Genomic DNA, 20,574 nt, shown 5'->3' on the forward strand with positions numbered 1-20,574 from the left:
GAAAATGACCGAGGTTACACTTCCAACCTGTTGTAACCAATGGAGAAGTGGGGCTGTAAAATGAAACAGTGACCCTCCAACATTGGTCTGAGCAGGAATGGGAAATTCTCACGGGGATGTTCAAATGAGAATTCTCTTCCCCAGAAGTTTATTCCCAGGATGCAGCTCAGCACCACTACTTCCAGCGTAATTAAACATGGCCCATAAATGTTGGCTTATCAACAACACCCACATTCCATGAATAAATAAAAAATGATGAACTGCAGCAGGAATAATTGGATGGGAACAAGACTGTTCGACAAGTTCCGAGTGCCTTCCAGAATTGTGTTGCCTGTGTAGTTTGACTTTGTGCAGTTCCCTAGTATTGTGCCTGGGTGCTTTCATTTATTCAAAGCTGTGTTTGTTCAACATTTAACAGACATGGAGGAAAATTGTGGACAGACAGAAAGTGCTGCGGAGACCACACCCAGATCAGCCATGATCTTACTGTCTAGTCGAGCAATGACGAAGTGTCTAATGACCCACTCCTGCTCCTCAGTCCTATTTTCCTATGTACCATTCAGTCCTTAAAACTACCTGAACAGGAGCAGATAAAGACCACCTTTTTGCTCCAAATACCTGGTCCGCAGTATTACCGGATATCATTCAATCCCTCAATACCGTGTGATTTGGTGTGGGTTGGAAAACGTAATGGGAAATCCAGGCTGGATACAAAAGAGGCCTCTCACCTCTTTACAGAATGTCTCCTCGCTGCAACTGGTGTTTCATTTGTTGGTCATGTTGTAGACCCAGATTCACTGTGAATATCGGCCCCATATCTCACCAGATACTTTTCTCTCACTGTCCTCAACATTCAATGACAGCACTTCTAGGTAAATTGCAACCATTTACTTTCCAATGACAGAATATTAGAACATAAGAAACATAATAAATAATTCGGATGCTCACGTTATTGTATGGGATCATGTCTGACCTACTCTTGGCATTAACTCATCTTTAATGCCCAACTCTTCCCTCCACTCGGCTCACTGACAGGTCAAAAATCCATCTACCTCCTCTTTAAATACTTGCAGTGATCTAGCTCCCCTAACTTTCTAGACCTGAGAATTGCTAACATTCACTACCCTCAATGAGAAGCAAAACACTCTCCACACAGACGCCATCACGTATTAACATGAACAAAAGAGGTAAACTGACCTGATCAGGTAGGAGGGATAGACCCCAATATCAAGGCAGGGTTTGACAGAAGGCTTTATCCTCAGAGGCACTTAAATATCCAGAATCATGCATCCCGAGTAAAATAACAAATACAAGCCATGGAACTTATCATCTTCTCAGTGTGTGTGTAGAACATAACGAGTAATTGTCTATCACCATCAAGTTTCAATTCAATGACCTCTTATTCTCTGACAGTGCTGCAGATTAACCCTCACTCCATCCACTTTTGCCATCAGCCCAGGGATTACTCTGGTGAAATTCCTTGACACTGTCTCTATTGCAATAAGATCATTCGTTGTACAGGATAAAACAATCTGCCCGTAATACCCCTAATACTGCCTCAACAACACTCTCAGTGATGATCACAATAATTTCTTTCCCACATTTAGGGTCTCCGTATCTTTATTACTACAAAAAAACCCATTCCATCTCTATGTACTGCCATCGATGTGGAATTTAAAAGTTCCTTACATCTGTATGTCAGCATCTGTAAATCGAGCACCAGAAATGCCTGTGGAGATGAACATCACTCTTGGGGATAGATTCTGTAGGAAAGATTTCACTTGAGATAGATAATGGTCATCGACCTGAATGGAAATGGAGTGTAAGAATAAGGAAAACAGGCAGAGGAAGGGAGCTAACTTTACTTTTATTCTTCCCTCAAGGGATGTGTGCAGCCCTGACAAGGCCAGTATGTTATACGAATCTTGAACTGAGTGCCTGGTTCAGTTGTTCCACAGGACATTAAAGAGTAAAACACATTGATGGAGGTTTGCACAGACAGGACTGGGGAAGAATAACTCATTGACTTCTCTGAAGGACATGAAACAAGCTGAGGGGCATTTTTATGATCACAAATGATGATGGTTTCACTTCAATTACATCATTTTCCTTCTTGAGTTATCAACAGATTATTATTCTGTGCCTCTAGATTATAGAACATAGAACACAGAAAAATACAGCGCAGTACAGGCCCTTCGGCCCTCGATGTTGCACCGACCGAAGCCTACCTAACCTACACTAGCCCAATAACCTGCATATGCTTATCCAATGCCAGCTTAAATTACCATAAAGAGGGAGAGCCCGCCACTGCTACTGCCAGGGCATTCCATGAACTCACAACCCGCTGAGTAAAGAATTTACCCCTAACATCTGTCCTATACCTACCACCCCTTAATTTAAAGTTGTGGCCCCTAGTAACAGCTGACTCTATTAGCGGAAAAAGGTTCTTACTGTGAACCCTATCTATACTCCTAATCATCTTGTACACCTCTATCAAATCTCCCCTAAACCTTCTTTTCTCCAATGAGAAAAGCCCCAAGTGCCTCAGCCTTTCCTAATACGATCTTCCTACCATGCCAGGCAACATCCTGGTAAAACTCCTCTGCACTCGTTCCAATGCCTCCACATCCTTCCTATAGTATGGCGACCAAAACTGCACACAATACTCCAGATGAAGCCGCACCAGAGTCTTATACAACTGCAACATGACCTCAGGACTCTGGAACTCAATCCCTCTTCCAATAAAGCCCAGTACACCATATGCCTTCTTCACAGCAATATTTACCTGGGTGGCAACTTTCAGAGATCTGTGTACATGGACACCAAGATCCCTCTGCTCTTCCACGCTACCAAGTAGCCTACCATTAGCCCAGTAATCCATCTTCTTGTTACTCCTGCAAAAGTGAATGACTTCACACTTAGCTGTATTGAACTCCATTTGCCACCTTTCTGCCCAGCTCGGCAACTTATCTATATCCCGCTGTAACCGGCCACATCCTTCTTTGCTGTCCACAACTCCACCGACTTTCGTGTCATCCGCAAACTTGCTCACCCCAGCCTTCAAGCTCCTCCTCTAGGTCATTTATAAAAATGATAAACAGCAATGGTCCCAAAACAGATCCTTGTGGAACACCGCTATTTACTGCACTCCAAGATGAATCTATACCATCAACTACTACACTCTGTCTCCTTCCAGCCAGCCAATTCCTATTCCAAACCTCTAATGCACACTCAATGCCATAACTCCGTAGTTTTTGCATTAGCCTGCCATGGGGTACCTTATCGAACGCCTTGCTAAAATCCATATACACCACATCTACTGCTTTACCCTCGTCCACCTCATTGGTCACTTTCTCAAAGAACTCAATAAGGTTTGTAAGGCACGACCTGCCCTTCCCAAAACCATGCTGACTCTCCTTGATCACATTATTCCTCTCCAGATATTCATCAATCCTATCCCTTACAATTCTCTCTAAGACTTTGCCCACAACAGAAGTGAGACTCACTGGCCTATAGTTACTCGGGCTATCCCTACTCCCCTTCTTGAACAAGGGGACCAGATTCGCTATCCTCCAGTCTTCTGGCACTATTCACGTAGACAACGACGACATAAAAATCAAGGCCAATGGCTCCGCTATCTCCTCCCTAGCTTTCCAGAGGATCCTAGGATAAATGCCATCATGCTCAGGGGACTTAACTATTTTCACCCTTTCCAGTATTCCCCAGACCTCTTCCCTACATACCTCAAGGCCATCCATTCTAGTCGCTTGTGACTCAATATTCACATCAGCAACAGTATCCTGATCCTGAGTGAATACTGACGAAAAGTATTGATTTTGTGTCTCTCCAATCTCCTCCACCTCCACGCACAACATCCCATTACTATCCTTGACTGTACCGATAACTACCCTAGTCATCCTTTTATTCCTGACATACCTATAGAAAGCCTTTGGGTTTTCCCTAATCCTACCACCTAAGGACTTTTCATGTCCCCTTCTCGCTGCTCTTAGCTCTCTCTTCAGATCCTTCCCGGCTACCTTATAACTCTCAATCGCCCCAACTGAACCTTCGCGCCTCATCTTTACATAGGCTGCCCTCTTCCCTTTCACAAGGGATTCCAATTTCTTATTAAATCACGGCTCCCGCACAAGACCCTTTACTCCCTGCCTTACTGGTACATACTTATCAAGGACACCCATTAGCTGTTCCTTGAACAATCTCCACATATCATTTGTGTTCTCCCCTTGAAGCCTATTTTTCCAATCCACGCATCCTCAGTCATGCTTCACCGCATCATAATTTCCCTGTCCCCAGCTATAATTCTTACTTTGCAGTGCACACTTATCCCTCTACATCACGAGAGTAAAAGTCACCGAGTTGTGGTCACTGTCCCCAAAGTGCTCACCTACCCCCAAGTCTAACACCTGGCCTGGTTCATTACCTAGAACCAAATCCAGTATAGCCTCACCTCTTGTTGGCCTGTCTACATATTGTGTCAGGAAATCCTCCTGCACACATTGGACAAACACCGACCCATCTAACGAACTCGAGCTCTCGCTTTCCCAGTTAATATATGGGAAGTTAAAGTTCCCCATAACAACCACCCTGCTACTTTCACTCTCCTCCTGAATCATCCTCGCAATACTCAAATCTACCTCTCTCGGACTATTAGGAGGCCTGTAGAAAACTCCTAACAGGGTGACCTCACCCTTCCTATTTCTAACCTCAGCCCAAACTACCTCAGTTGGCAAGTCTTCCTCCATCATCCTTTCCACCGCTGTAATACTATCCTTGACAAGCAATGCCACAGTTCCCCCTCTTTTACCCCCATCTCTGACCCTACTAAAACATTTAAACCTGCAACAGCCATTCCTGTCCCTGTTCTACCCACGTCACTGTAATGGCCACAACATCGAAGTCCCAGGTACCAACCCACGCTGCAATTTCACCTACCTTATTTCTTATACTTCTGGCATAGAAGTATACACACTTCAAGCCACCTTCCTGTTTACAGGCACCCTCCTTCGAGATCGATGCCATGCTCCTAACCTCCCTACACTCAAGGTCTTGTACCCTAAAGCTACAGTCCAGGTTCCCATGCCCTTGCAGAGTTAGTTTAAACCCTCCCAAAGAGCACTAGCAAACCTCCCCCCAAGGATACTTGTGCCTCTCAGGTTCAGGCGCAGACCATCCTGTTTATAGAGGTCCCCCCTTCCCCAGAAAGAACCCCAGTTGTCCAAAAACCGGAATCCCTCCCTCCCGCACCATCCCTGTAGCCACACATTTAACCGTTTTCTCTCCCTATTCTCGACTCTCTATCACGTGGCACTTTTAACAAACCAGAGACAACAACTCTGTTCGTTCTAGCTCTGAGCTACCAACCTAGCTCCCTGAAAGCCTGCCTAACATCCTCACCCGTCTTCCTACCTATGTCGTTGGTGCCAACGTGGACCACGATCTGGGGCTGCTCCCCCTCCCTCTTAAGGACCCGGAAAACACAATCAGAGACATCACGTCCCCTTGCACCTGGGAGGCATCATACCAATCGTGAGTCTTTGTCGCCCCCGCAAAACCGCCTATCTGTGTCCCTCACTATTGAGTCCTCAATAACTATCGCTCTGCCTTTCTCCACCCTTCCCTTCTGAGCACGGGGACAGGCTCCGTGCCAAAGGCCTGAACCTCGTTGCTTACCCCTGGTAAGTCATCACCCCGCAAGTATCCAAAACGGTATACTTGTTCTTGAGTGGAATTACCTCAGGGGATCCCTGAACTGGCTGCTTCCTCCCACTCCCCCTCACTGTCACCCATCTCTCTATAACTTTCGGAGTAACTACTTCCCTAAAGTTCTGATCTATGATCACCTCTGCCTCCCGAATGATCCGCATTTTATCCAACTCCAGCTCCAGTTCCCTAACACGGTCTTGGAGGAGCTGGAGATGGGTGCACTTCTTGCAAGTTTAATCAGCAGGGACACTAATGGCTTCCATCACCTCATACATGTTGCAAGAGGAACATTGCACTGCCTTCGCTGCCATCCCTCTAAAAGTTAAGCTTTAAAAACTAGATCTAAAGAAACAAACAAGCAAAATGCAGCACTTACCTGCTTAGCACAACGGGTCTTATTATTAGGTTAGAGGAGGAGGGCGGGCGGGAGGCTCTACCCCTGTAGTGCCTCGGCTTCCTCGCCTGCGCGCTTTTATAAGAAAAAAAACCTTCCCAGGTAAGCTAGCGCGACATCAGCTTCTGGGTCCGCTCGCCGCTTAAAAAAACACATTAAATTTTAGCCGTTAAAAAACACAATAACTGGACTATACCGCGACTTAAAAAAAAACACCACCAGACAGCCATTACCTGCACCGCTGAGTGAGTGAGGCCGAAGGCTTGGAGCTGCGCGCTTTTATAAGAAAAATTATGCGTCAGTTTTCAGCAGCATGCAGTGTCTGCCTGTCAGACAGGTTCTGTGCAGTGAGCAAGTTCAACACACTCAAGAGCAATTATTCTGCAACTGACACGTGGTTACAAGGAACTTGATAAGTTGCATCCAGATTTAACAAAGGCACAAGCGATGGTTTATTCAGAAGATGCACTGAGGCTGAGGAGGAGACGGGGATATCATGATGGTGATATTGGTCAGGATTAGTTATTGGGCGGGACATAGAAATGTAGATTTGTGCAGGGCTAGAAGGATTATGGAGTTTGGGAACAGTCTGTCTCCTCCTCGCATATTGGGGAGTAATTTGTCATGAGTAATTTGCTCGTTATAATTCGTGAGGAATGGAATATTTCATTGGAATTGAAAATGTTGACGTCCACCTTTCTAAATTTTAAATAATATGAGCAGCAATTCAGTCTAACCTGGATTTATGGACAGATAGAATGACTTACCAGGAAAACCAACTGTAATGAGGATGGGATAGCAACCATTTTGAATAACCATCAGTACACCATAGAACCACAATGCTAATGAGATCCAAGGATGAGAAAGCAAGTAAAGACCCTCGGATAAACTCCTGCCCATTGCTGTAACATTCCAGTTTAATGTTTTCAGATTCTGTTCCATTGTTGGAACATTCCAGTCTAATGTTCTCAGATTCAGATCTCTTCTTCCCCTCTTTCTAGATCTGCTGATTCCTGTTAGTGCTGTCGGTGATGGTCCCGCCGAGAGTATGGGATAACACATTGAACCGATTCCCTCATTAATAGAAGAGGAAAGCCCTCCAGTGATACATTTAGGATCCACGTAGACTGACATCAATCTTCGTCTCTGTACAAATATCTTCAGTTAACCCATTTCAATTCAAAACTTTTTTATTATTTTTTTTAAAAAAACGTATGATTAAAATTTACACATTCTGGGTGGGATTTGTGGGGGTGACAGAGGGAACAAATGTTAGGGCTGGTAGCTCAATCGTGTGTAAGCATTCAATCTGCCTTGGAAATGGGAGCAATGCCAGAGGTTTATGAGAATATAAGCATGCTTCTCTGTTTATAAATTGAAACGTATGTTCTTTAACTATTGATCGGGCATTACAATATCAGTAAAACGTTAAAGGAACGTTTATCGTCCATGATCTGAGAAGAAAACGTCCCTCAGACTCCGTGCGGTTAAAACAGACAACGACATGGTTATGTTAACAGGGAATTGTACCTGAGAGGTAATGGAGACTGCAGCTGTTTGATAATTCAGTGTTGGTAAAGCATGGCGGTGGAAAAGGCACAGCAAGCCATGCAACATCCGAGGAGCAAGAAAGTCGACTTTTCAGACAGAACTCTTCTTCAGGCGAGGGGAAAGGGAGTTAAGAGAAAATGGGTGATGAGATGAGGCTTGGGGAAAGGTAAGTACTATGTGAGCGAAGGTCGGAAGTGATAGCAATGATCGGAGTGTGGGACGGAGCGCTGGGAAGATGGGCATTAGCTCTCCTCAGGAGGGCAGATGTGAGTCTGAAGGTTGGATCTGGGATCTGGGATCTGGGTTGGCCAGGGGAGATTTGTAAATCAGTGAATCCAATGTTCATGCCGTGTGTTTGTGGGCTCCCGAGGTAGAAGATGATGTGTTAGTGGTGACATCCGGGTACATCTCTTTTGAACCCTCTTCAGCTTAAAATTCTCCTTCCTAAAACAGAACTGCACACAGAACTACAGAAGGGGCTTTATCAATGTCCTGCACAATCTCAGTATGCCTGTCCAACTTCTAAACACAAAGTTCTGAGCAATGATGTAACATAGAACATTGAATATAGAACATAGAAAAATACAGCGCAGTACAGACCCTTCGGCCCTCGATGTTGCGCCGATCCAAGCCCACCTAACCTACACGAGCCCACTTTCCTCCATATGTCTATCCAATGCCCGTTTAAATGCCCATAAAGAGGGAGAGTCCACCACTGCTACTGGCAGGGCATTCCATGAACTCACAACTCGCTGAGTAAAGAATCTACCCTTAACATCAGTCCTATACATACCACCCCTTAATTTAAAGCTATGCCCCCTCGCAATAGCTGACTCCATATGTGGAAAAAGGTTCTCATGTTCAACCCTATCTAAACCCCTATTCAGCTTGTACAACTCTATCAAGTCACCCCTAAACCTTCTTTTCTCCAATGAAAACAGCCCCAAGTGCCTCAGCCTTTCCTCATACGACCTTCCTACCATACCAGGCAACATCCTCGTAAACCTCCTTTGCGCCCGTTCCAGTGCCTCCACATCCTTCCTATAGTATGGCGACCAAAACTGCAAACAATACTCCAGATGCGGCCGCACCAGAGTCTTATACGACTGCAACGTGTCCTCAGGACTCCGGAACTCAATTCCTCTCCCAATAAAAGCCAGTACGCCATATGCCTTCTTCACAGCACTATTTACCTGGTTGGCAACTTTCAGAGATCTGTGTACATGGACACCAAGATCCCTCTGCTCAACCACATTATCAAGTATCCGACCATTAGCCCAGTACTCTATCTTCTTGTTACTCTTACCAAAGTGAATCACTTCACACTTAGCTACATTGAACTCCATTTGCCACCTTCCTGCCCAGCTCTGCAGCTTATCTATATCCCGCTGTAACCTGCTACGTCCTTCCTCACTGTCGACAACTCCACCGAATTTCGTATCATAAGCAAACTTGCTCACCCAACCTTCTAGTCCCTTCTCGAAAACAGATCCTTGGGGATCACCGCTAGTAACTGCACTCCAAGATGAACCTTTACCACCAACTACTATCCTCTGTCTTCTTCCAGCCAGCCAATTCCAAATCCAAACTCCAACTCACCCTCAATGCCGTACCTCCGTATTTTTTGCAGAAGCCTACCATGGGGAACCTTATCAAACGCCTTACTAAAATCCTGAAACACCCTGCGCCACAAACTTCAAAGAATTATACCTGCGCCCCTGGGTCCCCCTTTTCGACATAACTACCAAAGCCAAGCATTAATTGTGTAAGCCCTCCCCTGGTTTGTTTTACCAAAATGCAATACCTCACATGTATCCATGTTAAACTCCATCTGCCACACCTCAGCTCAGTGAATGATATTACTGCACCGTCATACTTCCCCTTCGGATTAAAACGACAATCTCCTCTCCTGCAGGCCTACAGACACCAGCCTTGAGTTTCCCAAAGACCAAGAGCTTGTTTTGCCTTGTGCAGGCAGAGGCTGGAGTCGGTATGCAAAAGCTGGAAAGGAAATAGTTGTCTTATATCAATTAATGGTTTTAGGAAAAGGGAAGCCACATGCTAGAGATTTGAAATAGTGACCGGTGTTTTGGGCCCAGAATTGTGCTCCTTCCACGTCTCTGCTGTTCAGTAATGATATCTATTCGAGATCCTTCATAGTGCAGAGTGTGTTGCAGGATTTCTTTCCCTAATATCGCAGACTACTGGTAATAACAATTTAAACCGGAAATCATAGCCAAGCAATGAAAGATGTTCATAGTTTATCTCAATGGTACAGCGAACGCACTCAACATCCTATAGTTGAGGCTAATAATGTGTACTTTTTTCAATGAGAATTGTTCCCTTTATAATTTGGTAATGTTAACCAGAATTTAATAAATCCAAACACTTCAAATATGACACGAAATCTGGGCATAGTTTAGGCCTTTTTTAACGGATGGTGCCCACGTTTCTGAGCTGGAGCCCTGGATTCGATTCCAGTCCATGAATGTTTGACAGTGCCCCTATCCTTGGAGAAGGTGGAGTGTATTCATGTCCTATGGAAGTGTATCACAGCATGTTGCAACAGGCTGATGAACAACATACAGGAGCATCATGTTGCAGCTGAAGGGGCTAATGCTGAATGATGGTCGTGTCTCTATCACTGCGCCGAAAATTCTCGTTTCAAATCCCACAGAGCTGTTTCGTAATATGTCTGAAAAAGTTGATTAAGCTTTTTTCGAATCGCGCCTTGATGGAGAAGGAAGAGGTACAACTACTGAATTTGAGAATTTAGACCCAGGATGACTGAAAACACAGCCAATCGTCTTGGTTGGAGTCACATTTACACTTTCTAGATGTTTATAAAATGATGAAGCTCATGAATAGGGTGAGTGATCAAGATTTCCTAACCCAATTTAGGAGAGTCCAAGGCTTCCAGTTCAAAAAACAACCATCGGCCACCACCCGGCCTCCTGCCATTAAACAGATATACACAGAAACACACGCAATCACGCACTCATACAGAGACACCGATGCAACCATGTCTTTAACACAAAGGTAAGATGAAAACCACGATCAAGAGTTACAGTGAGAAGGCGGGGAAATTGTGTTGAGATACACGCCTGACAGGATCAAACTGCAAAGCGGAACTGATGGGCCAAATGGCCTAATTCCAATTTCCTATGCTCTGCGGCCTGAAGGTGTCAGGATTATTTTCTAATGGGGCAGTAGAAGCTGAGTTTGATAAATACTTGACTGAACAGTCAATGGGACTGTGGGATAGCTTTGAGGGGCTGAATGGTATATGTTTGTTCCTATTTGCTGTGTCCTTGTTTTTGAAAAGAGGAGGTGACTTGCTGTGAGGTTAACACACTTTAAAATGAAACGGGTCTCCCTTTTCCATTTGAGATAACAGTGCTCCTTTCTCTTTTGGATTGTGCGATCTGTGGCGTTCTCATCCCCCGGGGACAGGGTCATTGAGGATATTCAAGGCCGACCTTGACTGACCTTTGATGGACAGGGGAGTCAATGCTTATTGGGAACAGACAGAAAAGGGATGTTCAGCTACAATCAGACCAGCCATGATGTTTCTAAATTGAGAGCAAGTTGGAGGGCACGAATGGCCAACTGATGCTCCTACCTCACCCGTTGTTCTATCAATTCACTCCCGAGGCTATTACAGAGGGAGAGAAAGATCCCATTCAGTCAGTCAGCATCGTGACAATATAGCAGGGGCAGGCCAGAATGCACCTCCATGGGTTTGGACAGGAATAGAATGAAGTATTCAAATCATTTTAGTAACTTACACAGCACAGGAAGACGCCATATAACCATCCCAGGCTGTTATGCAGGAGCAGGGGTGTCTTGGGCTGCACCAGGAAATAGAGAGAAGAGATCATTACGCATTTTGTGTTTGGCGAGCTCTAACTACTGAAATTCTTCAGGGATCTGTGCGAGGTCATCAACAAAATACAATCTGTACCAATTAATTGGATGAAGGGGATGGAGCTCAGTCTGCTCATACATCAGGATAATCAATCAATAAGATGTCAAATGGAGACAGAGCGTTTCCAATGAGATAGAGACAGGCGGAGGGAAGAGCGTCTGCAATGCATACATACAGGGTTGGGCAGCGCGCATGCAATGGGATAAAGATAGGGGTGGGCAGCGTGCCTGCAATAGGATACAGACGAGGTAAGGCATCGCGTCCACAGTGGAATACAAACAGGGGGAGGGCAGACCGTTTACAATATGATACAGACAGGGGGAGGTGAGAGCATCTGCAATGGGATACAGACAGAGGGAGAGCAGATTATCAGCAATGGGACACAGACGGGGGAGGGCAGAGCGTCTGTAGTGGGATACAGACAGGGGGAGGGCTGAACGTCTGCAATGGGTTACAGACAGGGGAGTGGCAGAGCGTTTGCAATGGGATACAGACAGTGGGAGGGCAGAGCGTTTGCAATGGGTTACAGACAGGGGTAGGGCATAGTGTCTGCAATGGGATAGAGACACGGGGAGGGCAAAGCATCTGGAATGGGACACAGAAAGGGGGAGGGCAGAGTGTCTGCAATGGGATATAGACAGGGAAGGGAAGAGCGTCTGCAATGGGATAGAGACAGGGGGAGGTAGATCATCTGCAATGAGATACAGAGAGGGGGAGGGAAGCAGTGTGAAATGGGATTCTGACAGTGGGAGGGCAGAGCGTCAGCAATGGTACCCAGATGGGGAAGGGCAGAGCTGTACAGAGTATGCTCGTGTATTGCTCAGTAAAGTGGACTATATTACCAGCATGTGGAACTGTGCAGACTACCCACTGTATTGCTCAGCAAACTGGACTATCTTCGAGGAAAAAGTGAGGTCTGCAGATGCAGGAGATCAGAGCTGAAAATGTGTTGCTGAAAAAGCGCAGCAGGTCAGGCAGCATCCAAGGAACAGGAGATTCGATGTTTCGGGCATTAGCCCTTCTTCAGGATTCCTGAAGATTCAAACTAGACTATCCAGCATGGGGAGATGTGGAGACTATGCCAGTGTATTGCTCAGTAAGTTGGACTATCTGCCCAGGTGGGTAGCTGTGCAGACAATGCGAGTGTATCACTCAGTAAAGTGGAATATCTGCACAGCATGGGGAGCTGTGCAGACTATGCTAGTGTATTGCTCATTAGTTTGGACCCATGGGGAGCTGTGTTTACTGTGCTTGGGTATTGCTCAGTAAGATGGACTATCTGCCGAGCATGGGGAGGTATGCAGACTATACTAGTGCATTTCTCAGAAAGCTGGACCTACTGCCCAGCATAGGTGTATTGCAAATCATTGCCATTATATTTGTTCTACACTTGCACTACGTGACTGACTAAGATGAGACGATTTGTCACCCATACTGCGAGTGACAGTAAATGGGGCTCCCACGAATTAATGTCTTTGTATCTCCATGCATCAGCTCAAGGTAAGGGGTTTTATGTATGCATGTGTGTGGTGTCTGAGGCAGTTTTAGATGTGAAAGTCATTGTCTAAGAGAGTGGACACATGTGCGAAATCAGTTTAAATATGAACAACTCTCAGGGCTTGGTATAAGGGACAGAGAGAGATAGTTCATGGGAAGCTAGTAATGACGTACTTGAGATTATTAAAGTAAAGGCATTACCAGACCCAATAGCATTATAGATCAGTGCGCACTGGAATGGTGGATGGATGCGGAGTTTTGTGTGATATAAGATACGAGCTGTGGGGTATTGAATCAGATTTGTTTCTGCAGGTTTGAAGCTGTGAATGTCAGCAACAGATGAATGCCATCTTTAAAGACTGCATTTCACAGCTCATGGTTCAATAACAGATGGGATGAGCCAGTGAAATATATGCTGGAGTTCTCAGTAGTTACAATTAGGATTGGTCAGGGTGTGGTGTCAGGAGGTTGCTCATGGCCAAAGGGAGCTTCAATGTTGTCATTTGTCTATTTCAGCTTCAGATCTTGACCGGGGATGAGATGGAGTCAGAGGAAGGAAACGTAGTTTGTCACCAAAACAGATGATAGTGAACTCAATGCTTTCAATATTTAAATAGCAAGTGCGGTGATACAACGAATCATAGTTCACAGCTGAAGCTGAGCAGGTTAGCATAGCAACCCATGAGTAACACTGTCAGAAGCAAGGAGGGAGAGAGTGAATTAACAATTTAGTAGTGGTTTGTCAAGTGAATATCTGGATTTAGAGTCTTAGCAGGAACAATAACAGTGGCAAGGAGATAGAGTGAATGAAAGAACAGTGCTACTGTTAAACACGATATATAGAATTAATGACTGATCAGTGAAACTTACCAGGTATACCAACAGAAGCCAGGATTGGATAATAAAAATATTGAAGAATGTAAAGTGCATATTTGATCCGCTCGATAATGACCATCGATCATAATATGTAGAAAGAAGCCAAACATCCCAGTTTAAACTCCTGTCCATTCTTGGGACATTCCAATCTCATATTCTTAGATTGTGATCCATTACAGTAACAAACAGGTCCAGTTAACCCCTTCCTGACATTACTTTTCCTATCCCAATAAAAGGGAACGTTTACTCGGTCGGGGTGGAAAAGATAGGCTTTGCTTCAGGATGGACCATAAATCTTTCAATCTTCTTATTCTTTCTTCTGTGTATGTGTTAGTAGTGTAGAACACGGCAGGACTGTATACATTGCATACTGTTTATAAAGGGAGACAGTGATAAAGTAACAGACCAGCTGTGTAAGGTGATTGGTGGGGTAATTTCCAGAGACAATAAACTGGTGTATATATTTATTACCCATTGACTATGTGTAATGTTGCTCCTGGTTTAATGTGTGCTGTTGTCAAATTCTTTCATAACCTTGTGACATCATTCAGAGCATCGAAACTGTTGCGCAGCGACAGGAGGAAGTAATTCTGTCCCCACGTGCCTGTTACAGAGGGACAGGTGGAGGCCATTCAGCCTCTCGAGTCTATTAGAGAGGGACAGGAGAAGGCTATTCAGAATATTGAGCCTGTTATAGAGGGACGGGAGGAGGCAATTTTGCTTCTTGTACCTGTTATGCAGTAACTATTAGTTCTAAAATACTTATGGCGAAGAATAATCCTAATATGAATGTTAAAGTTCTAAGTTGAGTCAGGCCAACATTGAACGTTTCATGTTGGCACTTCGAAAGACTGCTTTGGAAAAGCTACCAGCAGGAAAGCGGGCGGCCTTCGCAAATGAGTTACAAAGTCTATCGACAGTATATTCCTGTCCATGGGCAGGGTCAGGCTGGTAGGAGGAGGGAATGCTGAATGGCGAGCAGAATTGAGGCTCTGTTCAAGAAAAAGGCAGAAGCATATGATAGATATAGACAGTAGGGATCGAGTGAATCCACCTTGGAGTACCAGGGATGTAAACTAATACTCAAGAGGGAAATCAGGACGTCAAAATGGGGACATAAGATATCTTTCGAAAATAGGGTAAGGGGCAATCCAAAGAGATTGTACAAACATATTAAGGTAAAAGAGTAACTAGGGAGAGAACAGGACCCCATAAAGGTCAGCAAAGTGACCTACATGTGGAACTGCAGGAGATCGATGAGATACTAAAGAAATATTTTGCATCAGTATTTATTGTGGAGTAGAATATGGAAGGCAGAGAACCTGGGGAAATGAATAGTGACATCTTGAAAATTGTCCATATTACAGAAGATGAGGAGCTGTATACGTTAAAATATACCCTCTGACCTTTTAAGTGACGCTTGGTTCGGCACATGCATTTTAGAACAATGAAGTGCATGAAGATTTGTCTGACCTTAGAGTAAGATAAACTGCCGGCACAACATCAACAGCTCAAGGGCCCGTGCTGTGCTGCACTGTTCTATGATCAATGAACTAATCAGGTGTACCCCAGAATCTGTTGTGAAGCTTGGGAAGAAACTGTTCCGTCTCTGGCTGAGATAGTTGCATCATGGACAGTCACAGGTAAGGTTGTGCCATTGTTTAAGAACAGTTGGTAAGGAAAAGCCACGAAACTGTGGATAAGTGGGACTGATGTCATTGGTGGGTAACTTGTCTGAGGGGATATGAGGTACAGGATTTACTTCTGTTTGGAAATGTAAATTTCGATTAGCGATAGTCAACATTACTTTGCATGTGGGTAATCGTGTCTTACTAATTTGATTTCGCGTTTTGAAGAAGTGATTAATTAGATTAATGAAGGCACGGAAATAGACCTGTGGAATGGAATATGGACTTTAGTGAGGCATTCAAAAAGATTCCAATGGTAAACTGGTTAGCATGGTGACATCACATGGAATACAGGGAGAGTTGGAGGTAATTGGCTCGAAGGTAATAGACGACGGTAATGCTTGTGGACAATCATATATTTTTTGGACAGGAGGCCTGTGACTAGCAGTGTACCACAAGGATCGAATGGATTTTGTCATATTATATTATGGTTTGGATGTGAAAATAATTGGAATGATCAGTGAGTTTTCAGATAACACCAAAATTGGTGAGGTAGTGGACAATGAAAATGGTTAACCAGATTAAAACGAGACCCTGAACAGATTGTGCTAAAGGGCTGAGGAGTGGCTGATGGAGTTCATGTTGGACAAACAGAAGGTGCAACGTTTTATTGAGGCAAATTGTGTCAGCACTTATAGGTAGGATCCTGAGAAGTGTTTTCAAACACAGACAGCTAGATAGATATGATAGAAGCCCTGCAGTGTAAAACCAGGCCATTTGGCCCATCGAGCCCACATTGACCATCCAGATAACATCCCGACCAACAAACCCAAACGTTACTCCGGTAACTCTACATTTACCAAAGACAACCCAACGTACCTGCACATTCTTGGATAGTGCAGAACAATTTAGTGAGTTCACTGAACCTAACCTGGACATTTTTGGACGGTGAGAGGAAAACCGAGCAACCAGGGGAAACTCACACAAACACAGGGAGAAGGTGCCAACAAAGCACAGAGAGTCAACAAAGGGTGGAATTGAACCCAGGTTCTTGGTGCTGTAAGTCAGATTTGCGAGTGCCACTCAATGACCAGCTGCGAGAGAGACTGCACCCTCCCACTTTCTCTGGATCTGTTACATCTGTTCAAATGATGTCGAATTCCCGTGCGGTGTTTCTGACAAGCCCTCCTTTGCCATCACACCAGGATTCACATTCTGGTGGACAGGGCCTTAAGCTGTGACTGACACATTGCCTGTTCTTCTGCCCTCACCCCTTCCAGATCAAGTTGTCCATTGATACTACAGCATGCAAGATAATTGCTGATCTAAAATAAAGCAAAGAGCTGCATATACTGGAGATCGGAATCAAAAATTGTTCTGATGAAGAGTCCCCAGAATAAAAATGTTTATTCTTCCTACAGAGGATTAGGAAAAAGTGAATTCTGAAATGACTTCCTGAAGAAGGGCTTCTGACTGAAACATACACTTTCCTGCTCCTCGGATATGCCCTGACCTGCCGTGCTCTTCAAGGGCCAAGCTTTCAACTTTCTTCCTTCAGATGGTGTCAGACGCGTTCAGTTTTGCCTGCAAACCCTTGTCTATCTAATTTCCTGTTTATAACGGAATCAAATTTTCCCTGCAGTATTTACTTCCATGCACATCTCCCACCAGTGTTTGCTTCTCCGTCTTTTTTATAAGGTCTCGTCAAACTGTTTCTGTGTAATCTGATTGCCAGGGTGAGATGAATGGTAGATTCAACGAGATCTTTCCTGAGGCCTTTCTTGATGTCACAAAATCTCGCTGCATTTTGTCTGAAAAAAGTGTATGTATAGGAAAGGCAGAGAAGGATATGGGCCAAGTGCAGGGAAATGTGGTGAATGTGGACGGTCATTTTGATTGGTATGGACCAGTTTTGGCTGAATGGCCTGTCTCTGTGCATGACTCTAAATGAAAGTGTTTTGGGGTTTAGACAGAGAAGGTGAGATTGAGAAACAATGTCCTGGAAGGGTGTATTCACAGGTTTCAGAATGCTGAAATATAGACATGTCGATAGTGACCGGTAAAATAAGCCAGTATTACCAGGAATGATGGAGGACAGGATGTAGGTGTGAGGTCAGACGATGGAGAGTTTTGGTTGAGGATTTGTTCTGCAGCTCTGTAACTGTGAATGGGATCAGCAGTCTTCAACTCTTTGGGCTGTAACTAACAGTAATTCATCTTTGTGTGATTTTCAATGAGAGTGACAGAGGGATTGTCTGCACGAGGCCGAGCTAGTTTCCAGTTGCTATCATATATAACTCACCTCATTAACTACCCACCCTACCCCATGGTATCCCTCTCATTCAATGTCAGCCCGATTCTCCCACCCATCTTGGTTGGAGGTACTGATCATCGCCCGTATGCCCCTAGATATTCTATGATCCCTGGCACTGGCGCCATCTTTAAAAGGACAATAGGCTCCCTATTGAGCTTTCCTCAGTTTGGAGTTGCCCTGTACAGTTTACCCAGAGCATGGCAGATAATGGCCAATTACACCATGAGTTTTCAATAGGGTCACGGATGTCCTGGTGGATGAGTTAGTACATCTCTTTCCAGAGTGGCCCACACCACCAGACCCACCGAGCACAGTCTGAGATCACCACCCAGCTCAGTGTAGCATCTGCGGTCTGAAGAATGTTCAGTAACACACGACAAGCATCAATAACCTTCCCCACTCTGTCAGGATAAGGGTCACTCTATTCTCTCTGCTCCCTCGCACTAACTGTATACATGTTACTGCACCAACCCCCGAACAAGGCTCATGCTCCACCACTCTTACTCCTGCATGCAGCACCTCCTCGCTCTCTGTCTCGCTCTCTCTCTCTCTATCTCTCTCTCTCTCTCTCTCTCTCTCTGTCGCGTGCCTTTGTAATACCCCAGCAGATTGTAGGATGCTGTTGAGAATTCTGATTATGGCATGTTCCAGATAATATTCCAAATAATTCCCAGTTTCAGGAAAATGGCAGTGCCTCTTTGTGTAAAACATTAGGGGAAGGAACAGAGTGTTTTTTGTTCATCACTTGCAATTAAAATCCATAATAATGCCATTCAGTCCTTCATATGTGCTGTACCATTTAATAAGATCGGGGCGATCTGACTGTCTCCTGAGCTTTACGTTGCAGGAACGTTCAATCATTCAGCAACCCCCCCCCCCCCCCCCGCGGTTTCCTGTCACTGACCAGTCGGCACTCAGGCACGTTTTACCACGGGTTTCTTCATGCATGTGCTGGGGAGGCATTTCCCATGGGGATGGACCCTCCAAAAAAAATACTCGATCAGCTTTTTACTTTCATGTGATGGTTAGCATGCTGCACACAGACCAATCAAAATATACTCTTATTTTATGGTTATCGATATCTAATCACAATTAGTAATTCTGGTTATTTCGCTTGTGTCAACCAAAGATAGCATCTCATCACCCTGTCTCATTATAAAATGCAATTTCCAGCTGCTTTTGTTTCTCATGCGTTATCTTGACCGTCATCTGAATTGTACCTTTTTCCTTCTTCTCAAATTTTATATTTTACTTTGGGTTTGGCTATTTCTATTTACACAGTCTCCAGTTGGCTGGATGGCTGGCTTGTGATGCAGAGGGAGTCCAAAAGCGCAGGTTCAATTCCCCCACACTGACAGAGGCTACCATGAAGGGGACGCCCTCTCAACCTTACCCTGTCAACCGAGATGTGATGACCCTGAGGATAAACTACAATTTGCGGTCTCAACTTTGGTACTCCATTCTATCCAGGATAAGGTTTTTTTTTCAAAAATATTTTGATTGAGAGAAAATCTTTTTAATACTACAATTAACCAATAAGTACGCAACTCAAAAAACAATGAAAATTGAGCAAAATTACACGCATGTGCATGTACATACAAAACAAGAAGGTGAATAAACGGACAGAAGAAATATGAAAATAAAAACAACTCAGTGCGACAAAACTATAGCTCTCAACCTTCATGAGCATTAACTCGCACACGTTCATTTGCCCCTCATTCATTATTCAAGTCCGTCTTAGCTGTATAAAAGTCCTTATTAACGTCGCACATCAGCCTGAATCTAGATAATTCAAAAAGGGCTGCCATGTCTTAGAAAAATCCGACATTTAAATAGTTCAAAGGGCTATGCTCCATGATGAACTTGCAAAAACTCAACTGACCCAGGGGGTTTTCAGACACCCAACACAACCTTTTTGTTTTCTGAACTCACAGAGTAAGGGTATTGATATATTTTTTCCTATGCACAACTGAGTAAGGTTCACTGGCCAGGCCCAGGAAAAGGGAAACCTGATCCATTTCCAATTCGGTCCCCAAGATCCTCTCCATAACACACCGCTCCTATAGCGTTGGTAGAAGGTCAACAAGCAATGAGTAAGAGTGCCCATAGACATTCTGTACGTAAGACACACTCCCATTTTGAATTCTGAGAGAGGATTTGGGTCAGATAGACTCTATGAAGAATCTTCAACTACATGGCAAGAGTCTTCTTACTGATTGAAATCCTTCTTGCATTTTCATAAATGTCCTCCACTGTGTCCGAAGAGATCTGAACGCCCAACTCTTTGCAGACCTCAGCAAGGCACAAAGCCTTGGCTGAGGGGCCACTCTCCAACAAATGATAAAGGGTACTGACCGAGAGTGTGTTCTTAGCAATAAGCACCCTCTTCTCTGTTTCGGATCTGTACGGGTCTGTTAAAAGCTTGGTTCTTCTTTAAACAACATCTCTGATCTGATAAAAATAAAACAGGAGAGATCCCTACTCGGTAGTCTGTACTTATGACTTATTTGATCAAAGGCCATCCTTGTTTCTACCTCAGAAAAAAAAATCATCAAAGCAAGACACACTCCCGAGTTGCCCACAGTTTAAACATGGAATCCAGAATCCCCGGTCGGAAATGCGGTACACCAAGGTTTGGGGTAAAAAAATGGCTATATTGTCC

The sequence above is a fragment of the Hemiscyllium ocellatum genome, chromosome 46, assembly GCF_020745735.1.
Source record: "Hemiscyllium ocellatum isolate sHemOce1 chromosome 46, sHemOce1.pat.X.cur, whole genome shotgun sequence".
NCBI lineage: Eukaryota > Metazoa > Chordata > Chondrichthyes > Orectolobiformes > Hemiscylliidae > Hemiscyllium > Hemiscyllium ocellatum.